Source organism: Emys orbicularis, chromosome 9 (assembly GCF_028017835.1).
Source record: "Emys orbicularis isolate rEmyOrb1 chromosome 9, rEmyOrb1.hap1, whole genome shotgun sequence".
NCBI lineage: Eukaryota > Metazoa > Chordata > Testudines > Emydidae > Emys > Emys orbicularis.
Window position 1 is genome coordinate 98672599 of NC_088691.1, and position 26989 is coordinate 98699587.

A 26989-nucleotide genomic window follows, 5' to 3' on the forward strand; every position below is an offset into this window, starting at 1 on the left:
AGGAACAAACACTCAGCAGGAAGCGGGAGCAAGGAAGAGTCAAAGAGGGGAGGGAGGTGTTCTAGGTGGTTTTGGGCAGTCCTCCACCTGGGCATAACAGACAGGAGAACTACTAATCCCAGAACCACTCTCTTCCTCTTTTCTCATCTCATCCAATGACTTCCTAGGAAGTGTAGTCTCTGCCCCTCTCTCTCCAGGATTGGAACAGAGAGACACCCTGCTGCAGCATCCCCCAAAGCCCCCCCTCAGCGCCTCATTATTGAACCTGTTATTGTGAATCAGTTACCAGTTTTTGTGTTTTGGGGTTCAGTTCCAGTTCAGGTTCAATACAACTGAGAGGTTTTCAGTTCTGGTTCAGTTCCAGTTCACTCAAAAAACCTCTCTGAACCAGTTCCAGGGTAAGGTTCGAGTTCAGTTCGACTCCCCAACTGGAAACCTGAGACCACTTGGTTTGGGCCCTGTTAAGAGCTCTAGATGCTGAGATTTTTAACAATCCACTTGTTGATGATCCCCTGAGAGAAAGAATGGACATTCATTTTTAGGACCAAACCTGGTGGGTATAGTAGTGTTATGGAGTATTTCCAGTAAACCACTAAGTTACCACTTTAACCTTTTTTTCCTCCGGCCCAACTCCATCCCACTGGTAACATTTGTTTTGGATATTTCTGTTTCTGTTGCACTGGACGTCCTTCCCTTCAATCTTTTGTCTCCCACTCTTTCTTGTTCAGCTCTCAGTTCCAATAGCTGCTGTTGAAGCCTCATTTCTTTAAAAGTCAAAATTTTGGTTTTTACCATGAGTCAACAACATGATACTGTTGAAGAAAGAAAAAAAGCAAACACCATTCTAGGATGCATTAGCAGAAGTCTTGTAAGCAAGACACGAGAAATAATTATTTCACCTATTCAGCACTGATAAGCACTCAACTGGAATACCGTGTCCATTACTGGGCACCACACTTAGGAAAAGATGTGGAGAAGTTGGAGAAAGTCCAGAGACGAGCAAAAAAATGTAAGGTCTAGAAGACGTGACCTCCGAGGAAAGACTGAAAACATTGGGTTTGTTTAGTCTGGAAAAGAGAAGACTAATAACAGTCTTCAAGCACATAAAAGGCTGTTATAAAGAGGAGGGTGATAAATTGTTCTCCTTATCCACTGAGGACAGGACAAGAAGTAATGGGTTTAAATTGCAGCAGGAGAGATTTAGGTTAGCCATTAGGAAAAACTTCCTAACTGAAAGGGTAGTTAAACTCTGGAACAAATTATCTAGGGAGGCTATAGAATCTCAGTCTGTCAGTCACTAGAGGAGGGGTCGGCAACCTTTCAGAAGTGGTGTGCCGAGTCTTCATTTATTCACTCTAATTTAAGGTTTTGCATGCCAGTAATACATTTTAACGTTTTTAGAAGGTCTCTTTCTATAAGTCTATAATATATAACTAAACTATTGTTCTATGTCAAGTAAATAAGGTTTTAAAAATGTTTAAGAAGCTTCATTTACAATTAAATTAAAATGCAGAGTCCCCTGGACCGGTGGCCAGGACCGTGAGGCAGGCAGTGTGAGTGCCACTGAAAATCAGCTCGCGTGCTGCCTTTGGCACGCGGGCCATAGGTTGCCTACCCCTGCACTAGAGATTTATAAGAACAGGTTAGACAAACACCTGTCAGGGATGGTCTAAATAATATTTAGTCCTGCCTCGGTGCAGGGGACTGGACCAGATGACCTATCAAGGTCCCTTCCAGTCCTACATGGCTATGATTTTATTTTATTTTTTAAATCGTTAATGCTAAAGTACTTCTTTAGTACGAATGTCTATGGTTTCATTCTTGTTAATAGAAATAGATTTAATGGAGCATCTTCAGTCTTGCAAGCACAGCTTCTCCTATTCAGCTGTTCCAACTGCTAAACAGGGCCGGCTCCAGGGTTTTGGCCGCCCCAAGCAGCCAAAAAAAAAGAAGCCGCGATCGCGATCTGCTGCGGCAATTCGGCGGGAGGTCCTTCGCTCCCAGGCGGAGTGAGGGACCGTCCGCCGAATTGCCGCCGAATACCTGGACGTGCCGCCCCTCTCTGGAGCTGCCGCCCCAAACACCTGCTTGACAAGCTGGTGCCTGGAGCCGGCCCTGCTGCTAAACCTATAAGGACTGGTCTCTTTCCATGAACTGTCAATAAAAAAAAAATCAAGCCTACATTTTATCTTTTCTAAACCATTTCCTAAAAGCTGTTCATTTCTGCTAGGCAGGTGTGGAATATCCATCTGTTATCTGTTTCTGGCTTTACACTGGTAATGGAGACAGGTATGCTACATGATCAAATTTATTGACTTCCAGTGGTGAGTTACATTTGCTCTTTTCTAACCAACTAGTTGGCTATATTCCATTCTGAGGGGATTCCATACAGGTACAGGGATCTGTGCCAGCAAATCCTGATGCAGAAACAAGGCATCAAGACAACTAGAAAAGAAGTCAATGAGATTGCACACAGGTGCAGCCAACACAGGCTACAGATGGGAGATCTGCTTTGGCATCTGAGCAGGCCACTACAGATGAAGCTGTTTTGAGAGTAAGTAGTGACTGTGTGATCAGAAACCCAGTGAGGCTTGGAGACAGCTGTTATTAATTTATTGTGTAGTTTGTAGCTATTTGAATTTTTTTTTAAAGGGAAGATGTACCAATGACCATTGACACTGATTGCTGCCATGTGACGGGGTACCGGCCTTTGTAATCTGCCCCAATCAGGTGACAAATAAAGTGGGTTTGTCTTTTATCAGCACTCTTGTAGGACATGCTTTTATTACAAATAGTGGTGTTTTTAATAATGTTAAAAGGGCCATGGTGTGTATTCTTTAAACAGGATTCATAAATGCCAGCTTATGTTGGGTGGTTTGTGCTGCACAGACTTTCCTAGCAACATGCTATACAGGAATCTTCTTTTAATTCTCAGTTTGTACAGTGCCTGGCACAATAGGGTCCTGTCTATGACTATGGCAATATAAATAATAATTGCTCCAAGAGGAAGCTAGCGTATATGCACACCCAGTGACACACATTACTAATCCAGCAAACCCAAACTGTGCCAGAAAAGTGACTTGTTAAGATTAATTTATGTTTGATTAAAGCATCAAGAAGGTAACTAGTTGCTATTTATGTAGGCAAAAGCTATATAAATAGCAACATTAAGTCCAAATGTCAGCACAAACAAGTGAACAATCCCATCTACGGACACAGAAATGCACAGCTCGAAGAGAGGGGTGCTGAGAAATACTGGCGTCTATCCCAGCTTCAAGATTTTATTTATGTCCTTGGATAAAATCAATGGCTCCAATGCACCCCTTGCTGCCTCTACCCTCACAGTCTGCCCCCTTCAGCCTTCTCCAGCCGGCCCATCCTTGTGCAATGTTTCCCCTGCCTGTCCTATCATGCGCTCTATTCCCCCAGCCTGCTTCCTTTGTTACCCTTGGACTCTTTACCCCAGTCAGCTAGTCCTTTGTGCAACCAGCTGTTTTCTCTTCCTCCTCCTGGCTGCCCATTCCAGGCTGGCTGGATGCCGGCTGGAGGAGCACTGAGAACAGAGGAGACAGTCTCCCTGCCCCCACTGCTGGCACCACTGCATGTCCCAGAGATGAGGAGCAGTAATTGCATAGAGGGGCAGGAATGTCCACAAACTTTAACGCATGTTTTTTCCCCCCCCATTTGGGAGGATATCCTACTTGTTTCGTTTGGGGAGGGAATGAGAATACTTTGTGTCCTCCCTAGAAATAAAGATTTAATGGCAATTAGGAGGCCTCCCTTTTGCGATACCCATGAAAGTCGTATGCCATCAACTCAGAGGTCTGAACCCTCCACCTAACTGCCTGGGCTGCCTGCTCCTTCCACTGCTGCCTGGCCTTCTCAGGAACTGTGCAGTCCCTGCTGTCAGCTGCTCCTGAACTCCTACTCAGAGGGAGGTTTATTGTCCAACCCTTTCTGCCTTATAAAGTCCAAACCATATAGGAGCTTCCATGGGATTAAAGGCAAGGGTGGGATATGCCATAGAAAAGCAGTATCCACACCCCTTGATGGAGCTCATCTGGCTTCCCTCTGAATATAGTTGCCGAGGGGACACTTGGATCCTTGGTTAGTATCTTGTACCACAGTGCTGAGTCCATAGTTAAAGTTACAAGACCCTTTCTATTCTGAATCGTAATTCTGACTCTACATGAGGGACCAAAACCAACCTTCTGATTGGTCTGAAATTCCTCATACTTCTGGTAGTCGTATGTTGGAGGTGATTTTTTGGTGGGTGCTTCCTTGTTGAAAATCTGAAGTGAATTGGCTGAGGCAGTTTTCAATGCGAGAGCTCTGGCTGTTGCAGGAAGCGCCTGGCAATTATTTGCCCACACTTAACCTGAACTTGTCACGGAAGCTTTCGCCAGGTCACGCACAGTGAATGGTTCCATTCCCTTGTAGTCATGGCAATGGTGCTAACCTAGCTATCCATTAGCCTCAGTGAGGGAGGCTGGTGGTGGAAGGGATTTCCCCAGACTAGGTCAGTCTAAAGAACAACTGCTCCATTTAAGAAAAGGGTGTTTTGATCAAAGTGAAAGCGTGGGAGAGGAGGGGGGGGTTAAACAAAAAAAAACCCAAAAAGCCTAAACCTTTCCAATTGCTACAAAAGAATTAGCAAAAGAAAAACCATAAGCAGGGGACATGGGGTGTACGACAAATGACATGAGTAGAAAATAGCGTCTGACCTAAGGGTTAAGGCTTTAATCACACTTATGACAGAAACTCAGGGCCAATTTCAAAGGTACTGATTAAGATGACGTAGCTGGCACGTCAGTGAGTGGGTGTGAGTGTGAGAGGATCTAATTCTATTCTATTTGATATCGGTTCCATGCCACTTTCATCAGATAGTATCTCACCACCTCCCAGTAGTGTATTAAATCAGTGTTTCTCAATGACTGGTCCGTGGACTGGTGCTGGTCCCTTAGATCTCCCTGTCCCTGGTATCGAAAAGGTTGAGAAACACTGCATTAAATGAGGTGACTAACATCTGTAACATGTGGTTTGTTCTTTCTCCCATCCTCTCCCCAGGGGAAGAATTGTGCGTGCAGTGTAGGGCTTTGTTAGGGTTTTGTTTAGTGGTTTTTTTTTTTTTTAAGTACATGCTGCTCTCTGTTTATGACAAGCTATATCTACACAGCGCAGCTTACAGCGCTAACACCTTGCCGTAAGGCATGCAGTGCAGCCACTCTTTGTTGGCAGGAGATAAAACCACCCCCAACGGGGGGGCGGTAGCTTTGTCGGCAGGAGACCGACAAAAGTTTTACCGATGAAAGTGCAGCGTAGCCATATCTTGAGAGAAGGAAGGTCGGAGAAGTGTGCCTTCCACTTGCAATGAAAGGTGCTGAGGAGTGTGACCCTGAGAAAGCTTTGTTCTCCTGCACAGATGAGTTTTATTATTATAGTAGATGGTTCCACTGTGCCTGAGGAGAGGCGTTGTCAATCACAGTCTTCATCCCAGAGCTTTAGGCAATCTTTTAGATACCCTGGGCCAAGGCCATTGAGTGCCCTGGAGATAAGGACCAAATCGTTGAACTTAACTCAATCATCTCTAGGAGTCCAAAGGTGTCATTTACATGCCACAAAGGGTGTAGCAGCAGGAAAAATAACTAATAATAGGAGGTACAAAGTTGTACGTTGAAGTAGGCGGAGTGCTCACTTTACATTAACGGATCCCTTCTTCTTGGCATGTAAATTACAGCAGCTTAGACACATAAGCGACATCCACTTGCTGACATATAGTTTAGGCTACCTTTCACATCACCTGAATTTAGCCCTCAGAATTTAGCAGCAAGCTTAAAGAGGAAAAGGCATCGTTTGTCAAGGCTGCAAAGGTATAAGAGGAGTGAAGATTTCTTAAACTTCGAAGATTACTTGAACCAAGCCACCTACTCTACAAAGTTACGGTCCACCATGGATCTGGAAGAACAAGAACAACACAAGAGGCAGGAAGCCTGACTTATCAGGCTCAGAGGGAGTGACAGATCTAACACAAGACTTGTCTACACTAGACATTGCACTGCCAGAAGTGCAGCTCGGGGGAGTAGCAGTGGGAGGACTCAGGCAGTCACTGGCATTTTTACCTTTTATTTAGATAGTATGAGATTAAAAACATCTATACGCTGTCTACTCTAGTTTACCAAACGCAGCTGTCAACATGGAGCTGCATCAGAGGGAGATTTCATCATAATTTCTAGTGCAGACACTGATAGTGTGTCTACGCTATGGCCAGCAGAGAAAGGGTTGCTGATGATCTCTGTGTGTGTGTGTGTGTATGTGTGTGTGTAAGCTTATCTCTTTCACAGGCAGATGCTGGCCTAATAAAAAAATATTACCTCACTCACCTTGTCTCTCTAATAGCCTGGGACCAACACGGCTACAATAACACTGCATATTTATTGGGGAGACAGAGTTAAAACCTTAGTGAAATCTAGTGTGTGTCTGCTGGCTGGGTGAAATACACTTTACTGGAAAACAGTATTATGATTGACCATGGCAAATAATGAACTGAAGCCTAAGGGAGAAGAGAAATATTTGATGTGTGAAATAGACTGGATGAGTCTCTGAAAAGGAAATGCAGTGTTATAACCATGAGATGGCTCATCTCTTCCCAACCCAACCTGGTATGTCCCTGGTTATTGAGTAGCTCCTTAAATCAAGGAACTGAATTCAATAGTGAGCTTTATAACGATGCGCTTTATTGATCATCATGTGTGGATGGGACATCCCACACCCCAGGCAGCATATCCCCTACATACTGTGTACTTGGTGAGGTCTCAAATGCCTCTGACGTGTAAACCAAACATTTCAGGGACATAGATTAAAACATAAACTTCTTTTATTGTGATCCTAGTCTCTCGGTGTGACTTCGCAAACAAACAGATTGTCTGATTCTCTGATGTTTGCATGGCAGGCTGCATTCCACAGTGTGCAAGGACTGACCTGGCTATGGCACATTTGCACTAAAGATGGGCTGACGAATTTCTGAAGTGTTTTAAAATAACCCTGTTGTCCAGTAGAAAACGGGTACCAGAGTTAACAGCGGAAGTGACAGCTTGTTCTGGATATCGTGATTGGGTAAGATGGTCTGAATAAGAAATATCATGTATGGTGAGACCGTCAGTGTCATCCATTGTTCAGACTGCAAACTTTTTTGGGTAACAATTTTGTTGCCTTATAAGCATCTAGTACATTCTGGGTGCTACCACAATACCAATAAATAAATAATACTACTACGATCTCCTCTGTGAATGGAAATTCACCCTCCCAACTGCCCAGAACTTCTTGAAAATGTCAGTAAGAATGCAGTCCCATTTTGTTATTGTACACCCATCTCTATCTGCCTTGAGATCTCTCAAACTTGCAGCACATACTTCACTTCAAAGGTTTTACTAACCTATTAGGCTGTAATTAGAGCTGGGAATGCTGGAGACAATCTGCCTGGCAAGCAAGCTTATCTGAAAACAAAAACAAAAATCTGTACCAAAGCTTGCAGGTTTAGAAGAGATTACGGAGAGCAGGCAATGATTTGAATATACTATATTTGGTTGTGGGTTTCAAAGTCTCTCCTGCTGGCTGGTCACTGACAGAGTCTCATGAAAGAAGATAGATCTTCAGGTCAAACAACAAAGCACATAGTGCTCTTTTCCCATTAGATCTAGACTCCAAGTCTTTATTCTCAACCAGCTGGATTTTCACAGGACGGGAAGATAGATAGAAAAACAGTACTTTTAGGGCTCAACCCAGAAGCCTCTGTCTCCAACATTCAATCATCCCTTTCTCAAAGAAAAATCACCTTAAATCTAACCAGATTCAAATCAGTATTATATTACAGTGTAAACCTCATTGCCCCAGATCCTCCTCCCAGATTTGCATGTGGGGGCGGAGGGACACCTACACAGGGACCTCACTTCTTCCAGGTAGAAGGGGGGGCTCAGCTATCTCTGGCTCAAGCCTAGCTTCTCTCTCCTACAATACAAAGTTAGTAGTGAACACTGTGGTGACTATCACAAGTATTGGACCATAATGCTTTCATTGGTCCCTTGCACTAAATAGACCTTTTTTGGCACTGGTCCAGGCCTAAGTTCAGCAATTCCCAGAACTAAGGTCAGTGCAACTTTGCAATCGCTGATTCAGAACAGAAATATGACACAACTGTCTCAGGCTAGGTCTACACTACCCGCCTGAATCGGCGGGTAGAAATCGATCTCTTGGGGATCGACTTATCGCGTCTTGTCAGGACGCGACAATCGATCCCCGAATCGACGCGCTTACTCCACCAGCGGAGGTGGGAGTAAGCGCCGTCGACTGGGAGCTGCGGCAGTCGATTTTGCCGCCGTCCTCACAACAGGGTAAGTCGGATCTGATACGTCGAATTCAGCTACGCTATTCGCGTAGTCAGTCTAAAAACAGACCTTTTCTTCCCCCCCGCCCCACCCCCTTAGAGAATTCTGTCCAATTCACTCATTCCAGCACTCAACGTTCAGAAATAATACTTAGCAGTTTCCATATTGAGTTATATGAAGCCTCTCAAACCATCTTGTGTGGTAGATCGGTGTTATGAAAGATGTACCTGATCCAAAATCCATTCATTTGAGCACCTCTGAATTTAGAGGAAGTTCCATTTTAAATCCAGATCCAAATTTTGCAGCTAGCCCCTATCACTACACTTAAGAGTAAAAATACGACTAAAGATGAACCTGACCAAAAATCCTGGATCTCAACACTCCAGGGGTTTGACTCTGGATATAAACAAACTTCAGGCCCCACTCTGTTATCTCCATTTAATAAATGGGGAAGAATAGAGAGCTTACGTAAATTGCCTGAGGACACACAATAAGACAATGGGCGAGGTGAGAATAGTACACGGAAGTCTTGTGTCTCCAAGAACTTATTTTGAAAAGCAGTAATTATGCTGATGGCAGGACATGCCACCATAGGCTGCGGAGCTTGTCCCTTGCCCGATAACACTTCTTTACAATGCTCCAGTCTGAGTCATTAGTCTATAGTAATGGAATGTATTGGCCTGAACTAATGATGTGATCGAAATTTATCAACAGAGGCGATCCTAAAATTCCCCAAATACAAACTATACACACATATGTATGTACAAACACAGTTACAACCTTCATTACAGGTGTTGCTATGCTCAAAATAAATCAATTCACAGGCCAGAATGGTGGCCCATTGGCAGCACTACTAACATGTAGAAAAGCCAAGTTCAGAGCCTAGGTGAGATCTTGCCAATAGAAGCTATGACCGAAGTAAAAGCAGCATATTCAGAGGTAGGTAAGCCACAAACCTCTTCAGTAGCAACCTGTGACGCATGGCTAGAAAGGGTTAAACATCCTGCAAAATAAATAACCCATAAAAGACATGTGGGGAGATAATGTTTGTGGTTTTGTGAATTTACATATGTATGAGTAGGGTGGACAATGTAATCAACAGTCCCTGTCTATGCTGTATTCTGATAATTCAGAGGTCAAAAGAACATCCTATCATTTAAATGAATTGTAAACATGGGATATCTCGGTATTCATCTCTCTTTGAAATGTACTGTGAATGGTGGAGGAACAAGCAAATGGCCTTGTGTTAATTCCTATAGCTAACTACCTGTGATGGACCTCCTTCAAAGTCATCCTAATTACTTTTTGTTCCCTGAGGAACTCCAACTTGTCAAAAGACATGAAATTGTATAAAAGATCTGTGGGTCCTGATTCTGTCATCTCAGATCTGCTTAGGTTTAATCAAGGGAAGTTTGAATCGCAAGACTAAGGGCTGGTCCACACTAACCCCCCACTTCGAACTAAGATACGCAACTTCAGCTACGTTATTCACGTAGCTGAAGTCGAACTATCTTAGTTCAAACTTACCGCGGGTCCACACGTGGCAGGCAGGCTCCCCCGTCGACTCCGCGTACGTCTAGACAAGACGCGATAAATCGATCCCAGAAGATCGATTGCTTAACTCCGGACCCGGAGGTAAGTATAGACGTACCCTGAGGTCTCAGTTATGCTGGTGCACCTTGAATATGATAGTTGGACATTGGACTATAACCTATGAACTGAATTCTAAAGGAACTCTTTGCAACTACAAAACTCACCATCTCTGCTATGAATCTGAACCTCAATGGATTGAACTCATGTCTGTATGTATATTGATCTATTAACCATACTCTCTCTCTCTCTTTTGTTTTTTTAATAAATTTTAGTTTAGTTAATTAGAATTGACTGTCGCATGCATTGGGTAAGATCTGAAACATTCATTAACCTGGGAGGTAATAAGCGACAAAGAGTCCTGTCGCACCTTATAGACTAACAGACGTATTGGAGCATAAGCTTTCGTGGGTGAATACCCACTTCGTCAGACAATACCCACTTCGTCAGACGTCTGACGAAGTGGGTATTCACCCACGAAAGCTTATGCTCCAATACGTCTGTTAGTCTATAAGGTGCCACAGGACTCTTTGTCGCTTTTTACAGATCCAGACTAACACGGCTGCCCCTCTGATACTGGGAGGTAATGTGTCCGATCCTTTGGGATTGGTAGAACCTTTTCTTTCCTATGATGAAATAAGATTTTCAGAAATCATCATATTTGACTTAGGTACCTGGATGGAGGCCTGAGGCTGGATCACTTTAAGGGAACTGTGTTGTTTGGACTTCTGCGTAACCAGTGAGGTAATAAAGAAGCTGTTTTATGCTGGTTTGGTAAATCTAAGTATATGAATATCCACCAGCTTTATGGGGATTGTCTGCCCCATTCTTTGCAGTTCACTCTAATTGAGTGACCATAGCTGGCCCCCACTAGGACCCCAGTCACAGAACCCTTGCAGGAGAATCATGGTACTGCTGATGGCCCCCTGGAAGACCTTGCAGTCAATACAAAAAATGAATGTGACCTCCACTTTCCCTGTCCTCCTTCAAAAATCTTTCACTACACATTTGAATAGCGCAGTGGATGCTCTATTTAAAATATATTTTCCATGGCGCATACACCCTGAATAATTCAATGTATTAAGTTCTCAAAACTGGGAGTGTGTCTAGTTGCTAGAATTAGAACTGGGGCTCAGAGCCCTTGGGTTCCGGTCCTAGTTGCAGGTCTGACTTCTTTGTATTTTTACTTCCTTTCTTATTGCGGAAGCATTACAGGATGAAATGTCAACATTCTGGCCCTTCTTCCAGACACATTTCAGAAGTTCTGTCTGTCTTGGGAAAACTCAGTCTGCCTGATTCATCAACTTTTTGTTTGTCATGCTGACTCGGGGGGAAAAAAGGCTATACATAGAAGTGATTAATGTTGATGGCTTCATACTAAGGCCCTGAGGGAAGCTGCATGCCAGATATACCTGACTTGTCACTGAGAGTGTAAAAAGCTAATGATGAAAAGAGTGAGCTTTAAGAAGTGCCTTTGACAGCACTTTCATATAGTCAATTTCATTTTCCCGTGCATCATTTATTTATTCAATTTATCCCCTTGCTGAAAATAATAAACATAAACAGGGGAATAGAAAACTCCTTATAAACATGTTTTAAAAGAAATTAACAAAAAAATCAGCACCTAAAATACAAAGGTTGCTCTGTCAGGAACTGAAATTTAAAAAAAAAGAGTCATTTTCAAAATATTTCAGTTGACCGTTTCCCTTTCGATTTTTTAAAAAATAATCAAATCTGTAGAATCACCTAGTTTACCATTAGTTGTTGGCATGGGTTCTGACAAGGGAGACCATGCTTAAAAAAAATAAATCAATGGACTCCTTTGTCATTAGAAAAGAGGAAATTCGGGGGAATATAGAGGAATAGAGAGACAAATATGAAAATTTAGGCCACCCTAGTTCTAACCATTTCAAATTGGGAACTAAACTAAATATTAGTTTGGGGAAGTTGTTGCTTCATAATTAAGTCAGCAAGTTTGTCAAAATAGATCAGTGAATGTTATGTGCCTTTTGTAAAATGACACCAAAAACACTCCATTTTTTTCATTTCAATGTTGTCATCATATTGAGTACTTCCAGACCACTTCTCTGACCAACTCAATTCCCCTGTCATAACCATCATATATGAACTGCAAAATACTACAGTAATGCAATGTTATGGTAATACAGTTGGACAAAGTCCAGAAATACACAAATTTAGGTTCCTACATTAACTTGGTCACATTGCACACATACAGTTCCAGAGCTTCAGGCCCATTACATTGCTTTGCCACCCTCATGGTGCAAAACCAATCTTAACAGGGGCTTTGCCAGCCAGTGGAGGATTTCCCCCTTTGTTAGTGATGTAGGGCTGCTGCAGTGACTTTTACATTCGTCCCTCCCAGACTTGGGTGTAGGAAGCCTTATTATGCAGTGTTGTAGTTGGGATTACAAGTAGCAATTAGAAATGAGTCACACTGTTTTCACAGTTGAAAATTCCAGTTTGCTGTTTTAATTTATTCTCAGTTTACCTATTTAAACGGAAGGTGAAAATAGGACAAACTGGTGTCCCTAGTGAAGAAACTACTGATCTGAGGCTCTTCAGAAATCCATCACCCAGAAGTACCACTTTCTACAGTGAAAGGAAACAGCGGAGGTGATAGACCAAACCTATGAATCCGATAGCCCATTAAGGAAGATAAATGAAAACTGAGACTTGTTTTTAATCTTAGATAACCAAACCTATGAACTCTGGCAGAAATCAGAAAAAAAAAACTGGGGGGTGTAGAGGGATAGGAAAAGTGTATGTTAAATTATTTCTAGATTTTTCTCTATTACTATTATTTAAACATCACTTAGCTAGCATGGTAAAATTACACAGCAGTCTACAAACAAGTTCCCTGGCAGAGAGAGTTAGCCATTACAAAGAATCACATTTTGTATTGCTACAGGATCAGACAGAAGAAAAAAGTGTCTGGGAAGGAGAATACAACGCCCTGGTAATATTAAGAAACACAGCAGAAATTAAAAAAAGAAAAGAAAAAGTGAAAGGTCCTTTAGGCCTTTAAAGATTTCCCCTAATACAATCCACCAAAGGAAAGCAACATAATTTAGCAGGCTAGAAAAGGAGTTCTCACCCTGGTTCTGCCCGTACCTTGCTGTGTGTCCTTGGCATGACAATTAACATCCCTAGTTGGCTCCATTTCACTATTTGTAACATGAAGATATCACTTATTTCAAAGACGTGTTGTTGAGATTAATCGGTTAATGATTGTAAAGGTATATGAGCACTAAGGATTATTATGACCAGTATGAAATTCTCCATTAAGTTGCTGACACTGTCAGGTATTATTCACGTTCAGTATCATAGTCATGTGAAAGAAATAAAGATAGGATAACATCATAAGCCTGTGCTCTTATATCTTGGCATTTAATAGCACATCTCAAATTGCCACATCTATTTCCTTTTAGAAGCACCTGGCACAGTTTTATAGAGACAGTTTAACTTCATCCTAATGAGTTATTTCCCCTATGTATTTTTCCTTTGTGAGAAAATTTGGGTCAGATCCTGTAGTACCTTTTTTAAAAACAAAAATCAGTCTTATGGCTTTATAAAAAAAATCACGTCTGAAACATTTACATGTATTTCTCTTTCTTTAAACCAATTACTCCAAATCAATCATTGTCTGAGATTGATTTAACTTTGACCTACAAGAATTAAAACTGATGCCCTCAGGTCAATTTAAACTTAGTTTTTTGTAAAAACCAGGGGGGTCAATTTCAAAAGTGCTTGGCACCTACTCAGGAGCGCCGCCAGCTTTTCTGGCACCCTAGGTGGCGGAAGGTCCCGCCCCGAAATGCCGCCCCCAACAGAGGCGGCGAAAGGTCCCGCCCCCGAAATACCACCGTGGTCGCCGCCCCCCAAATTGTAGCGCCCTAGGCGACCGCTTAGGTCGCCTAATGGGTTGCGCCGGCCCTGCACCTACTGTTACCAGCAGCCGGCACCGTTGAAAATGATGCCCAGAAAAGATCAATAGAAATATTTCCATGGGCTTTTAAAAATCAGTTTTAAAACAGTTTTTCTAAACACTCCTCTCCCTCAAATTTCCAACCTAAACATTGCAACACCATGCTGGTGCACAAAAGCCAGAATTAGTTAAACTGGTTTCCTTGTCTAATAAGAGAAATGCGATAAGAAACCAGCCCCACCAATGGCAAGTTAAGGAATCTGATTGTCAAAGTCTTACCGCGTAACTGATCTAATTTATGGTCGCTTACACAAGGAAAGCCAATTTTCCCATATGTTTTTAACTTTGAAAGGGAACATTTTATCTTTTAGAGTTCTTCCCTGCTTGCCAATTTTGTTAAAGAGCATAAGGGACGGGCGCAGGACTAATTTGTATAGTGGGCAGTAGCGTAGCTAGCGGGGTGCCGGAGGAGGAGCCAAGGGGGGCTGCCTTTTTTAGAAAAACAACAAGGAGTCTGGTGGCACCTTAAAGACTAAGGTGTTAGTCCTGTTGTTAGTCTTTAAGGTGCCACCAGGCTCCTTGTTGTTTTTGTAGATACAGACTAACACGGCTACCCCCTGATACGTGCCTTTTTTAGGTTTGCTCCCCCTCCTCTTAAAAGCTGGCTACCCCACTGATAGTGGGGGTGCTGAAAGCCATTGAACCAAACTATAAACCCTGTATATAATGGAAACCACTTCAAGCCAGAGTGTGTGGCAGCAGTTCCAGCACCTATGTAAGGGGTGAAACAGCTTTATTGCCTCTCCTGAAAAGTACTTTATAAAGCACCTGGATTACCAAGCAGGAGAATCCCAGCATTGCAAACACCCACGGGTCTGTGAGAAGAGCGAAGGGATTCCTGTAACACCACAGGAGCCACAGCTCCATTCAGAACCGCAATATTTTTGAAGAAAGAGATACTGTCATCTAAATTCCTGCGGCTTGCGTCCTGGAGCAAGCTGATTGGCTAATGACCTCACTGATTTTATATGCTGGATCTCTGTGTGAAATGCATGAGCCAGACTGGCTGTGGATGGTTAAGAGGGCAGGGAGCATGGGGTTGTGCTCTTCGGTTTTATTTCTATTTGATCGGGAAGGGAGAGGGGGGGAAGCTAATATCCAGTTTTGCTGATTGAAGGCAGCTGACTCTGTGTTGGGTAAGTGTCTTTCTCTCTCTCTATAAAGTTTGCTTGGTTTATGAACGTGATTTTATTTTTAAAAAGACCGCCTAGAAAATATTCCGCCTTTGTTTAAAGCGAGCACTGTTTTAAAACGTTGTTTCATGGAAAACAAGTATCTGAAACTAACTTGAACGCACACTTTAAACTCTTACTTTTGGGGGGCAACGACGGTGGTTTTTCTCTCTTTTAGGCTTATGGTCTGAGTCAAACAGTTCTACAGCTTGCTTGTTCAAGGTGTTTCCTTTTTAAACTCTTCCTGTTCTTAACTTCGCAGTGGATATCTGGGTTTTTTAAAAAAAAAAACAAGCGTGCTCTTTCCACATTTGAAACAACGCGTTCCACTCGAATTACTGGGTTCAGATTAGAGTGAATCTATTCGACCTTTATTTGGTATAAACTTCTAAAGTAGAGATGTAATGTGCTAGAAGTTAGCTCAGTCTGATCAGCTATTTCTCTTCATTGGTGATCATCTAAACCGCCTTCTAAAACAAAAAAACTTTCTATGGCCCCTTGTGGAGTTTTTTTCTTCCATGGAGGGACAGCTTGTAGCTTGGCAGTGAAACAAGCCATTCAAAGTGGCGGTAGAACTGGAAAATCCTTTGCTTCCTCCCACTACCACCCCATAATCCTTCTCAGCCTCCTAGCGCTTCTGATTATTTCTGCTGTTACAAACTTCAGCTGCTGTTCCTATGTCTACCCAGGAAAACAAGCAATTCCGTCTCAGAGAGTTTCTTTGCTGCTAGGTATATTTCAAAATATAACCTCCCATCTGAGCACTGCTGAAATCTTCCTAGTAAACAGCACCAGTTTGACTGAGAGAGAGACTCTCCTACACAGAGACTGTTGTATTCCTTGAAACTTTAGAAACGTGTCTTTTTCCCGCTGAGAGGGGTGGACAAAAGAATCTCAATTTGAGATTAAAGTGGCACCGGAATAAAGCTAAGGAAATTTTTTTGTCATTACATGTGGACGGACACCTGATTTTCAGTCTGAATACAGGTTTCCATTGTGTGTTGTGGCTATATCTGTTCCCTAGCTGAGAGGGAGGGCGTTCCCACAGTAACCTCCTTTGTTCCCCCCCCCCCCCCCCCCAGCTGAAGCTGGCTGGCCACGTGGTTGCAATTTGCTAGGCGCCGCAGTAGTGTCTACTGCTCCCTGCTGGTGCTGAACACCCATCCGGAGCGAGCTCAGCAGCCGCTTTGGCCACCACATCAATGGGTGCTTTGCTACCTTGATTGCAAAGTGGGCTGATCCTCCCATGGATGAAACCAACGTGGCTGCTACAGAGCTACTATAAAGCCTGTAGAACTTGATAGAGTGATCTATTTTCTAGAGGGGGTTTTCCTACCATCCCATATAATTCTAGAGCAGTGATACTCTTTCAAATTGTGTAGAATTTGCCCAGGAGGGTGGGGCAGACGCGGCGGAATGAAACTCAGCGGCAGCTCTAGCCAGAGTTGCAAGGACAGGAACTTTAAGGAAATAGGTGGTTCCTCTTCATATGATCTCTAGATTTTTTTTTTTTTGACTTGTTCACAAGCTCTGGACAAGGCTTGGAGTGAATGGCTTCAGATTAGGGGTGGGGGGAATTTGTGTCACGTTTTGGGGGATGTGGATCAGAAAGTGTGGCGAGGCAGCATAGTTTGCTGCTAGTTTTGAATTCCTGCAGCCCTGTTTGGTCTGGGCCAATAGAAAATGGTGGAAGTTGTGGAGTATCTTTCTTAAATCCTAATCTGCGTTGGGTCTTTGTGGGTTGGAACTGTGGGAAGGCTGCTTACAATTCCTTGGGGATTTGAACCAGTCAATATTATTTCATACAGCTTTCCCCTCTGCTCAGTGAAATCCTGACTGAAATGGCTGGCAGGGGTCGAGTGAGAGCAGGGCTTCTGTGAAAGAAAGGGGTGCCCTAAGAAGCTGTGGAAGGCCTTGCTTTGTTCTTGGGACTGCAGTGAAAGGAGTGCAGGCAGGCTGTGGGACATAGGAGTTTTTGGAGAGTCTAACCTCTTGCCCATCCCAGGGGGATGGAAAGCCCAGTTAGGTTTCCTTGTAATCATACGGTTAGTGGGCTAGGAAACTAGTCAATTTAAACTCCCCGGGCCTGATTCTCTACAGGGTTGCATTTCATGGAGTTGATTTACACCTGTGCAAAGTGGTTGTAAAAAGCCACTATTCAGAGTTAGCCACACACAGCAGTGGAGGATTGGGACCAGTGAGCTTTCTGCCCCTAATAGGCTTTTCCCATGTGCAGGAACATTTAGTTTTGTGACTACAGTAACCTATCTATATATAAAAAAGGATCATGCGTGCTCACACTCTCTCTCTTAAATCTCATAGAGCTGGAAGAGACCCTGAAAGGTCATTGAGACTAGCCTTCACTAACAGGACCAAGTACTGATTTTGCCCCAGATCCTGAAGTGGCTCCCTCAAGGATTGAACTCACAACCCTGGGTTTAGTAGGCCGATGCTCAAACCACTGAGCTATCTCTCCCCCCATGTCAGATGATGTAGACCCTCATAGCAGCAGTGTGTGTAAGTGCCCAAATCCATTGCAATTACTGGGGGTGGGGAGGGGAGTTTCTTCTGTCCTATCATCTCTAATGTTTTGTTTTTCCCCACTCTCCCACCCCCACCAATCTTTTTGTTTTTCTCTTTGCAGTTGGAAAGGGTCATCCTAGAATATGAAGGTGCAAACTTCTAAAATTCAAAATTATTCACTCCTGTGGGTTTTTTTTTTTTAAATTTGCATAGAAATGCTAGCACATAAATGGGAACAAAAGGCAGCTAAAACCTGATGCAGCGAGCACAGAAAAATCTCACAAGTTCGTCACTGGTGTCTGGCTGGAGACAAGTTTGCTGCATGGCTGGACTGATTTCAGTGTGAAGTTTGGAGGTGTTTCTGCTATTAAAAAATATTAGTTACAAAGACCCTGTTGAAGACAACAATGATGGTGGCTAGACAAGTGAACAAAAATAAATAAATAAACCTCTGCACCCATAACGTTTTCAGTGGCTGTACCTACTGCTTATTAAGGTAGGGGGGAGGGATAGCTCAGTGGTTTGAGCATTGTCCTGCTGAACCCAGGGTTGTGAGTTCAATCCTTCAGGGGGCCACTTAGGGATCTGGGGCAAAATCAGTACTTGGTCCTGCTAGTGAAGGCAGGGGGCTGGACTCAATGACCTGTCAGGGTCCCTTCCAGTTCTATTTTAAAAAAAAAAAAAAAAGGTAGAAAATCTAACTTGGAGCCTCTTCTAGTGGAACAGAGATGTGACTTAATTGTGCTGTCTTAAATTGCTGTAGAAATGTTTGTTTGTTAGAAGCAAGATGTTTGGTGCCAAATGCTGCCCACTGTGGTAGTCAGGACACACTACCTGAGCCTGGCCAAACTGGACTAATGACTACTGGAAAAAAATCAGAACAGTAATTACCCAAAGGCTGGGGAGGAGTATGTGGAAATTCCTGAATTCTAGTGTCTGAAATACTGTAAACACTGGACTACTGCATCTATTGTTTGTTTCTACAGCAACCAAAACAAGTTTAAGTTCTTTACATATGAAAACAAGTGAGATCCATGCCCTAAAGCACTTGCAATCTAAATACTAACCCTAATTGAGGGCCTCATCTGACACCTATCAAACTGGATGTTTTTGACAACATTGAGCTTTTTCCATTGCTGGTAATGCAGGGGGAACTGATGCACTGGAGCTGCAAAGAAAAGGTAAGTGTAGCAAGGCTTTGGTATCCCTGAGGCCTTGTGTACACTGCCACTTTACAGCCCTGCAACTTTCTCGCTCGGGGGGTGCAAGTTTCAGCGCTGTAAAGTGGCAGTGTAGACCGAGCACCAGCGCTGGGAGCCATCTCGTTGGGGTGGCTTTTTTTTTTTTTTTTTTTACACCGCACTGGGGGAGCCGCGACTACACAGCCACGTTAAAGCGCTTTAATGTTGCTAGTGAAGACATACCCTGAGTATCTTACTATCTATGGCCTGCATAATTGTAGTGTCTCTCCAGTAGCTGAGTAATCCCGTGGAGGACTCTTGAATGAGACACCTTGAACTGAACTCTGTATTCAATGGGGAGTCAGTGCAGAAAATATAGATTGGGTGTTGGAGATGTGTTCACTAAGCAAATGGGCTGCTGCATCTTGTACCACTTGTGTGGCTTTGCTCTGAGTTACTATAACAAAGTCCAGTGTTCACATGAGGACATAGATCACTGTGGCCACATCTGTGTTTGATAGGATGGGGGTGTAATTTTCTGGTTGCTTGCAGATGGAAGTGAGTGCCCAAATAGCAGTGGAAGAGTCCTAAAACAGCGGTTCCCAAACCTTGTCCTTGCATGATCCCATTTTCAGATGTATTGCTTCCTATGGCTTGGTCTACACTTACCCCCCAATTTGAACTAAGGTACGCAACTTCAGCTACGTGAATAACGTAGCTGAAGTTCGAAGTACCTTAGTTCGAACTTACCTCGGTCCACACGTGGCAGGCAGGCTCCCCCGTCGACGCCGCGGTTCCCCCGTCGATGCCGCGGTACTCCTCTCGTCTAGCTGGAGTACCGCAGTCGACGGCGATCACTTCCTGGTTCGACTTATCGCGTCCAGACAAGACGCGATAAGTCGAACCCAGAACTTCGATTCCCAGCCGCCGAACTAGCGGCTGGGTGTAGACATACCCTATGATCCCATGCCACATGGAGGATGCTATTTTACTTTACAAAATGGCTTCCTTTGCACAGCATGACCTTGCACGCCTATGGTGCATGTGAGGTCACGCTACATGAAGATCACCATTGGTAAAATGGCATCTTCCATATTCGGGATTGCCACAACCCCATCCGTTGAGGAAGTGACCCCATTTGGGGTTGCAACTCAGTGTGGGAACTGCTTTCCTAGAGGATTCCAGTGCTGCAGATTGACCTAACAGCCTGAGGACACTTTTCCTCACGTGGGGAATGTTCTAAAAAAGGCAGATTTCGAGAAGCACTTCCCTCTTACCAGCATCACCTCAGGCTTCCCATCGTATCTATATTTTTTTTTAGACCTATTGTGCGGCATAATATTCGAGTGTGTTGTGGAGCATGTATGCTAGTCCTGTCTGTCAACTTTGCCAGGTCCAGCTTGGCTGGCTAGTGGGTCCTTCAGATACTGACTTCTTCACAAAAACTTGGACAAAACATGATTGTTCTTGTGAAATTGCCAGGGATGCTAAAACATGCTCTTGAAAACATTCAGGGATGTGTGGTCCACCTTCCAAGTCCAATCAGTCACTCTGTGCTCAGCGTAGCCCCCGCCATCTTTACCACTGGGTCCTATTTTGCTGAGGCTGTGGTAGAGGGAGATGTCCCTTCACCAGTGGCAGCTTTAACTTTCCCAGGGATGCCTGGGATATGGCAGAAGAGATCTAAATCAAACTACTGCACTGCCTTAATTTTTTAAGACACTTATTCTATTTGAGACTTCAGTCTGAAAACACTGTTTCCCCACATGTTCTGTTCAGTTCACTTCTGTTCCCAGACAGCCTCACCTGTGCAACATCTTGTGAAAACTACCATAAATTATCTTTAAAAATGTAAGGTCCCTTGTTACCTGCATTATTCCTCTTATTTGCTAAAGAACTGCCAATTATCCCACAGTTAATCAAGGGAAGATTTTTTTCCAAGGTAAAAATTGCTGTCCTCATCGGATAATGTTTTTACTAGACTCCTGCACTGGTGCCTACATATTACAATAGTGGGTGCAGTATTTATACTTCTACAAACTAGACTAAGGGAATATACAGAAATGAATTTTTCATCAGATTACTGATTCATATGGGAGTGACTAACTTCCCAATGTCTGTATAGCTGCCTTAGTGTTAAGACTTGTCACTTGGTCTCGACTAAATTATATATATACTTGAATACATCATTGTTTGATGTTAAATTTAATTTGCCAACCTGACTCTCTCATAATGCGCATCTGTTCTCATTTAATCCTCTTCCCCTTATGACTTTCCCTTCCCCCATTCTGTATTCTCTGTTCTCTCACCCTTGTCCCTTTCTCCCCTGCGGCTTATATTTAGTACTCACTTCCCTGCTGCTTCTCTGCCAACTTCCCTTTTCCATTCAAATCCTTTCTTTAATATATTTCTTTCACTAAACCTTCCCATAGTGATTCCCCTCCCCCATCCTAAAGAGGTGCCAGTATCAACCCATTATGTAGCTTAACTGTATTATCTGTCTGACTTGGATTCAGAACTGCCAGTTTGTTCAGCTCCATACAAACCTGAAGGAAGCCATAGCTCTTACTCCAGAGAGCTCACAATCTGTCTCTAACTAATGCATGTAGCCACAAAAATACTGTCTTCCTTTCTCCTTCAGTATCGCTCCACTTAGCAGATATCTAATCTAGTAATGGGAATCTAAATGCTGTGACAGAATAAGCATGATGCAGAAGGAAGTCTAGGAGGTTATTAATTTATACAGTTACAAGCTATTTCACTGTATTAGTGAAGATCACGAAGTCTCCCATTATTTGTGTCTGTGTATAAAAATAGTGTGTGTTTGACTCTCCTTGCCTTGTTGTGTTAGGAAAGCTCTAAGGGCCTCTTTGTAATTCGTTGAATTTCCTGAATTGAGCTTAAAACATACTGTACAACCAACTGCTTTATAGGGTACCACCAAGCAATAAACTGCTCGCTGCTCATTAGAAAAAATGGGAATCCTGTGGCAAGCTGGAGACTATATGAGAGGGCCAAAACAGGAATTGCAGAATGATGCCTTGAGATCCCATTTCCACAACCTGCTCAGCCTCCAGCAGCGGACACTTTGTTGTCTTGGCTGCTCTGCCCTGGGCCTGTTCTGTTTCTGTGGCAAGCTGGAGACTATATGAGAGGGCCAAAACAGGAATTGCAGAATGATGCCTTGAGATCCCATTTCCACAACCTGCTCAGCCTCCAGCAGCGGACACTTTGTTGTCTTGGCTGCTCTGCCCTGGGCCTGTTCTGTTTTTGTTCCTAGTATCTCAGTACTACCTAGAAGTAGATGAGTGACCTTTTTGGTTTTTAATATTATGTCTACCTGTCTTGCAGAAAGGACTGGGTGAAATGGGGAATCTTGCAGCAAATTGGGGGTGTATTAAGGGAATTCACCCCACCCAGCCTGCAGGTAGGCTGCAAGAAAGCCCCCGCAAAGCTGCTATTCCACTTTATAGGCTGGAATACCGTCTGCAACTCCTCCTTACCCCTTGTGAGGTAGGTCCGGTCCACTAGGTCACAAAACCTGTGACACCTGCCCCGTGGAGCCCTCTCCATTCTGGCCTATGTGAGATAAGCATAGAGACAACATTAGATGTGGAGCCCCCTCTGCACAACCTGTACATCCTATAGGGGACTCAAGTGGTGTGAAGGGCCTTGTTTGAGCCTTTGTAGTTGTCTGAATGTCATTTACATGAGAAGCAAAGAAGTCTGAGGAATTGCCGAACTAAATGGGCCAACAGGCTTCTGCTGCTCTGCAGAGATTTGGCTGGTCACATGGTGTTGGCTCTCCTTGATACCAGCTGCTTCTGCAAATGTCTGGGCACTTCACTGCAGTACAGAGCCCAGGGTCCTGTAGAAACAGCTGGAAATGGGGAGCCAGCCTAGTTGTTACATAGGAGGAAAACAAAATTGACTATGATTATGCCCTGTAGGTACCAGCCTCCAGTGTGAGACGCATGTATGGGGTGAAGGAAGTGAGATACCACGGACAGTGGGTGGATATGATCAGGCAATAAATCTTAAACTCCCACACCCCAATCTGGTTCTATGCTGGTTATGTAATGTATATCTTGTGAACCTTGTAAACAACACTTGTAACCTTCCATAACTTAAGGCTGACCCCAGATGTACAGTACCTTCCTTCTTAACTTGTGTAAATTTGATTTTAAACATTAACTTCAATAAAATTTTTAAATCTATGTAATGGGTGAAGGGAGGTAGGCAGCAGAGATGCATATATAAAGGTGCAGGAAGAGGGAGATGAGATGACATAGGCAGTATAACCCCTTTCTAGGAAGGACACAGGGCTAGTATAAGAGCTAAATACAGATTAGTAGTAATTTCTATGCAAATAACTTCTATGGCTGATAGAGGCACATATGTAATGGTCCGGTCTTCCGTGTTGAGCTGTCTTTCCGCGCACAGCTCAACCAGCGGACTTTTGGATTTTTTCCCCCTAGCTGTTTATAATTCATTTTCCCCCTCTCTTCTCTATTCCTTTCCCAAAAAACTGAGGCTTTTTTTCTCTGTGCTTTTCCTTCTTCCTTTACTGCTATTTGCACTTACGCAATTCATGCTGCTACAAGCCCACGTGTGCTTCCATTATATATGTCACAGTTCAAGGCAACTGCACCTACACTTCCACCTCAGTGGGGAATAAGCATCTTACTCCCTTCTGACCAGAGTATTTCCAGGCTACACAATTCCCTGCCTTCACTGTGTTGTTTCCAGCAGAGACAGGCTACCCAAGCACATGCTCTTGCTTTCTCTTCAGAGACTGGTAACAGAGTGATTGTCAATGTTAAAAGTGCCACACGGTTTTTTCTATGCAAGCCTATTTTTTGCTTAAGGTAAAAGCACAACACAGAAAACACTTTAAAATCAATGAAAGAACCTACACGCATGCTAATAAGGTCACCAGAGTTCACCCTAAGGTGGATTCTGACAGCAGCAGTCCGTCAGCCACTACTCTAGTGGTTTCCTCGTGGTTACAAGTTCATCACCACATCAGCTCAGAGCAAGCACCCATTTTGTGGGGCCTCAGGAGGCCCAGCCTTTCCAACCTATCCTAAGGTTTGAGGTGCCCTGTGGACCAGGGGTCCTATCTGTTGGATCAGGAAGAAGGCCATGAGCTTCATTAAAACCAGGCTATTGACACAAAAATCTTTTCTTTGTCTTTGGTCCTTGAAAAATTCAGTCTGAACTAGTGTATATGCATATCTCTCCAGGGGCGTGGCTTCAAAGGACTGATAAAAGAAGTACATTAGCATCCCCTTCCTACCAGAGAAGGTACCTACACAGCTGCATTTTTAATAGTGTACCCCAAAGGCATTAAACTATATTGAATTTAGGTTATCTCCGTTCCATAAGCTTTGCTCAGGATATTGTCAGTCTGTCCCAGGAGCGACCTATAAAATACAGTGTGCCTCATGGAGTGTTAGGCTTCATGATAAGGATTTGTAAAAACACTTGGAGATCCTTGGACAAAAGGAGCTATAAGAGTGATTTGGTGCATTATTTATGTTTGTAGTGAGCCATCACATACTGGTCTGCTTGTGGGTGACCACTTAATATAGGGCACATCTTAAAGTGGAGTGCTTAGGGTCAGGCCAAATGAAAGAGGAAATGATGGGAGGAAAATTATTTATACGTGTGGTGTCTTCTTGTGACTACTGCAGATATCTGGGTAGAATTAACCTTTTCTCTGTGGGTGGTACCTTCTGTCTGAGCCTGCAGTGAAGTCCTAATTTTGTGGTCACTCCGTAGTAAATATTTATGACTGTGCTGAAGGATTAAGTTAGGACAGTTAGGCTTTGTACAATCCTTCCAGAAAGAACTGAAGATACAGCAAGTAGGTGTAATAAACATTAGGAAGGAAGTTGAGGGGAATGAGAACAAGAACATAGTCTAGTTTAATGTGCTTAGCTAGACAGAATTAAGAGTTAACCAACCCAATCTAAAATATAACATAAGATAAAGATCAGAAGGCCCTGCTGGTCATCTACCTAGCTGGACTGTAGAGTTTCAGCTGTAGCAATGTGATTCTCATGCCAGCTTCCTGGAAGTTTTGTGTTCCAAAGGAACAGCCTATGTGTGCACTTTCTTTACGGTCTCTGCCAAGAGTGAATCCATGCCACCAGATACATCTGCCTGTAACTCTGGTGTATGTTGCTTGACGTAACCATCAGAGAGTAGAGTCTGACATGCCCTAAGAAGTTCCAGAGCCTGGAGCTCTTTTAGTTTTCAGGGTTAGATTAAAACTTAGTGGGGATCAGAGCTACCTAATTAAATATTATGTTAATTCTTTTCAGTTGAATTTTTTTTGATTAACATTTGATCTATTTAAAATTTACACTCTGACCTTCTATAACTATTTAAAAACCAAGTTAACCAACAACCTGTTTGTTTTGGTCATCTCCTTATGTCCCTAGAGAAACACTTGCCCATTTTTCCAGTACACCTCCAGGTAGTTGTTTGCCAGCTCTCAGAGAAACTCTCTGGGTTCTCATTGCTCAATCTCCTGCAGATCACTGTGCCTGTATTCTACTCTGTTCAGGTCTAGTTTATGAATGTTTACTGTCCTGCATTGGTGGCACCCAGCTAACTGATCAAGTTCAGGAGCAAACATAGCTATGTAATGAAATAAACTGTCTGTATTTGTATTCTAACCTAGAAAATAAAGCAACTCCTAAGGATGTGGCACCTGTGCTAACAGCAGAGACTCCTAAGCTGCTGCCTCTCCACATGAGATCTCAGGTGGCTTGGTGCCGTGCACCAGAATGCTGCTCTGTGCAGGACCGTGAGATCATTCCCCACAAAGGATAACTAACTACAAAGACAAACAAGCTTGCCCCCAACCCTCCTCAGGCTCACTTCTTTGAATTGCTGACCCAGAGCCGGGTGGGGTGAGGGGGGCCCATATGTAGATCAATACTGGTTCAGGTGCTGAACCAAAGCAGGTGACAAGGTGCTGGATGGAGGTGTGTGTGTGTGTGTGTGTGTGTGTGTGTATATAATATATATATATATATATATACACACACAAGGATTTGAGACTAGAAGTTCGTACTAGTGCCATGCATAGTGGTTAGCACCATGAACTATTTTCTAGCAATGTCTAGCACTATTATAGATATGGCCAGTTTAAAGATCCTTCTTGAAACAAAATCAGGTTATTCCATGTTTAGGTGTTTTGTTTCTCCCCCCCCCCCCCCCTCCTGGTGTTTGTAAGCTTTAAGTGGTATTAATTTTAGCTCCTGCACAGTCTTCCAAAGGGGCTCTTGAAATGGATTAATAAAGCTGGTAGATTTATGTACATAAATCCTATCTGACTATGCAGCAAAAAAGTTAAAGAAAACAAGATTCCATTGAAAGCTAGCTAAACCAATCTCTGTAATTCAGCTGCATCCATATTAAATTCTTAAATTCCTGGAAGCCTCCTCTCTGGGTTGGTGTTTTAGCCTGGAAAAGGTCTATGGTTAACTTTTTTTTTTTTTTTTTTTAATTAGGGTTACCATATGTCCAGTTTTTCCCGGACATGTCCGGCTTTTCGGCAATCAAACCCCCGTCCGGGGGGAATTGGCAAAAAGCCGAACATGTCCGGGAAAAATACCGGCCGGGCACTTCCTCTCCCGCGGCTGCTCTGCTCCTCCCCTGACTCAGACTTCGGCTCTGTTTAAGAGCCAAGCTGCCCGAGCCAGCGCTACCGGCTTCGGGCAGCCCCCTTGCCTCCGGACCCTGCACCGCCGGAGCAGAGCAGCTGGAGCCGGGGAGGAGAAGTGCCCGGCCGGGGGCGCAGGGTCCGGAGGCATAGGGGCTGCCCGAAGCCCGAGCGCTACCGGCTTCATGGTTTGCCGGGCAGCCTCCAGACCCTGTGCCCCCGGCTGGGCGCTTCCCCTCCCGGGCTCCAGCTGCGCTGGGGAAGCGCCAGCCAGGGACGCAGGGTCTGGAGGCTGCCCGGCAAACCGTAAAGCCGGTAGCGCTCGGGCAGCCCTTTTCGCGTGGCTGGGAGGGAGGAGGGGGAGTTAGGGCGGGGACTTTGGGGAAGGGGTGGGGAAAGGGCGGAGTTGGGGTGGGAAAGGGGCGGGGGCGGGGCCCGTGGAGTGTCCTCTTTTTTTT

At 43.8% G+C, this 26989-nt stretch overlaps 1 protein-coding gene and 1 long non-coding RNA gene across 2 annotated transcripts in view; one reads left to right on the top strand and one right to left on the bottom strand.

The window, feature by feature from the left end:
* MCF2L2 (MCF.2 cell line derived transforming sequence-like 2) overlaps positions 1 to 26989 on the bottom strand; it is a 304618-nt gene that overhangs the window by 81341 nt on the left and 196288 nt on the right. The gene's annotated exons all lie outside the window — the stretch shown is intronic.
* On the top strand, positions 14990 to 18117 carry LOC135884170 (uncharacterized). The gene is made up of 3 exons (XR_010561670.1): positions 14990 to 15113; positions 17472 to 17666; positions 17794 to 18117. It is a non-coding gene; the product is annotated as an uncharacterized LOC135884170 (long non-coding RNA).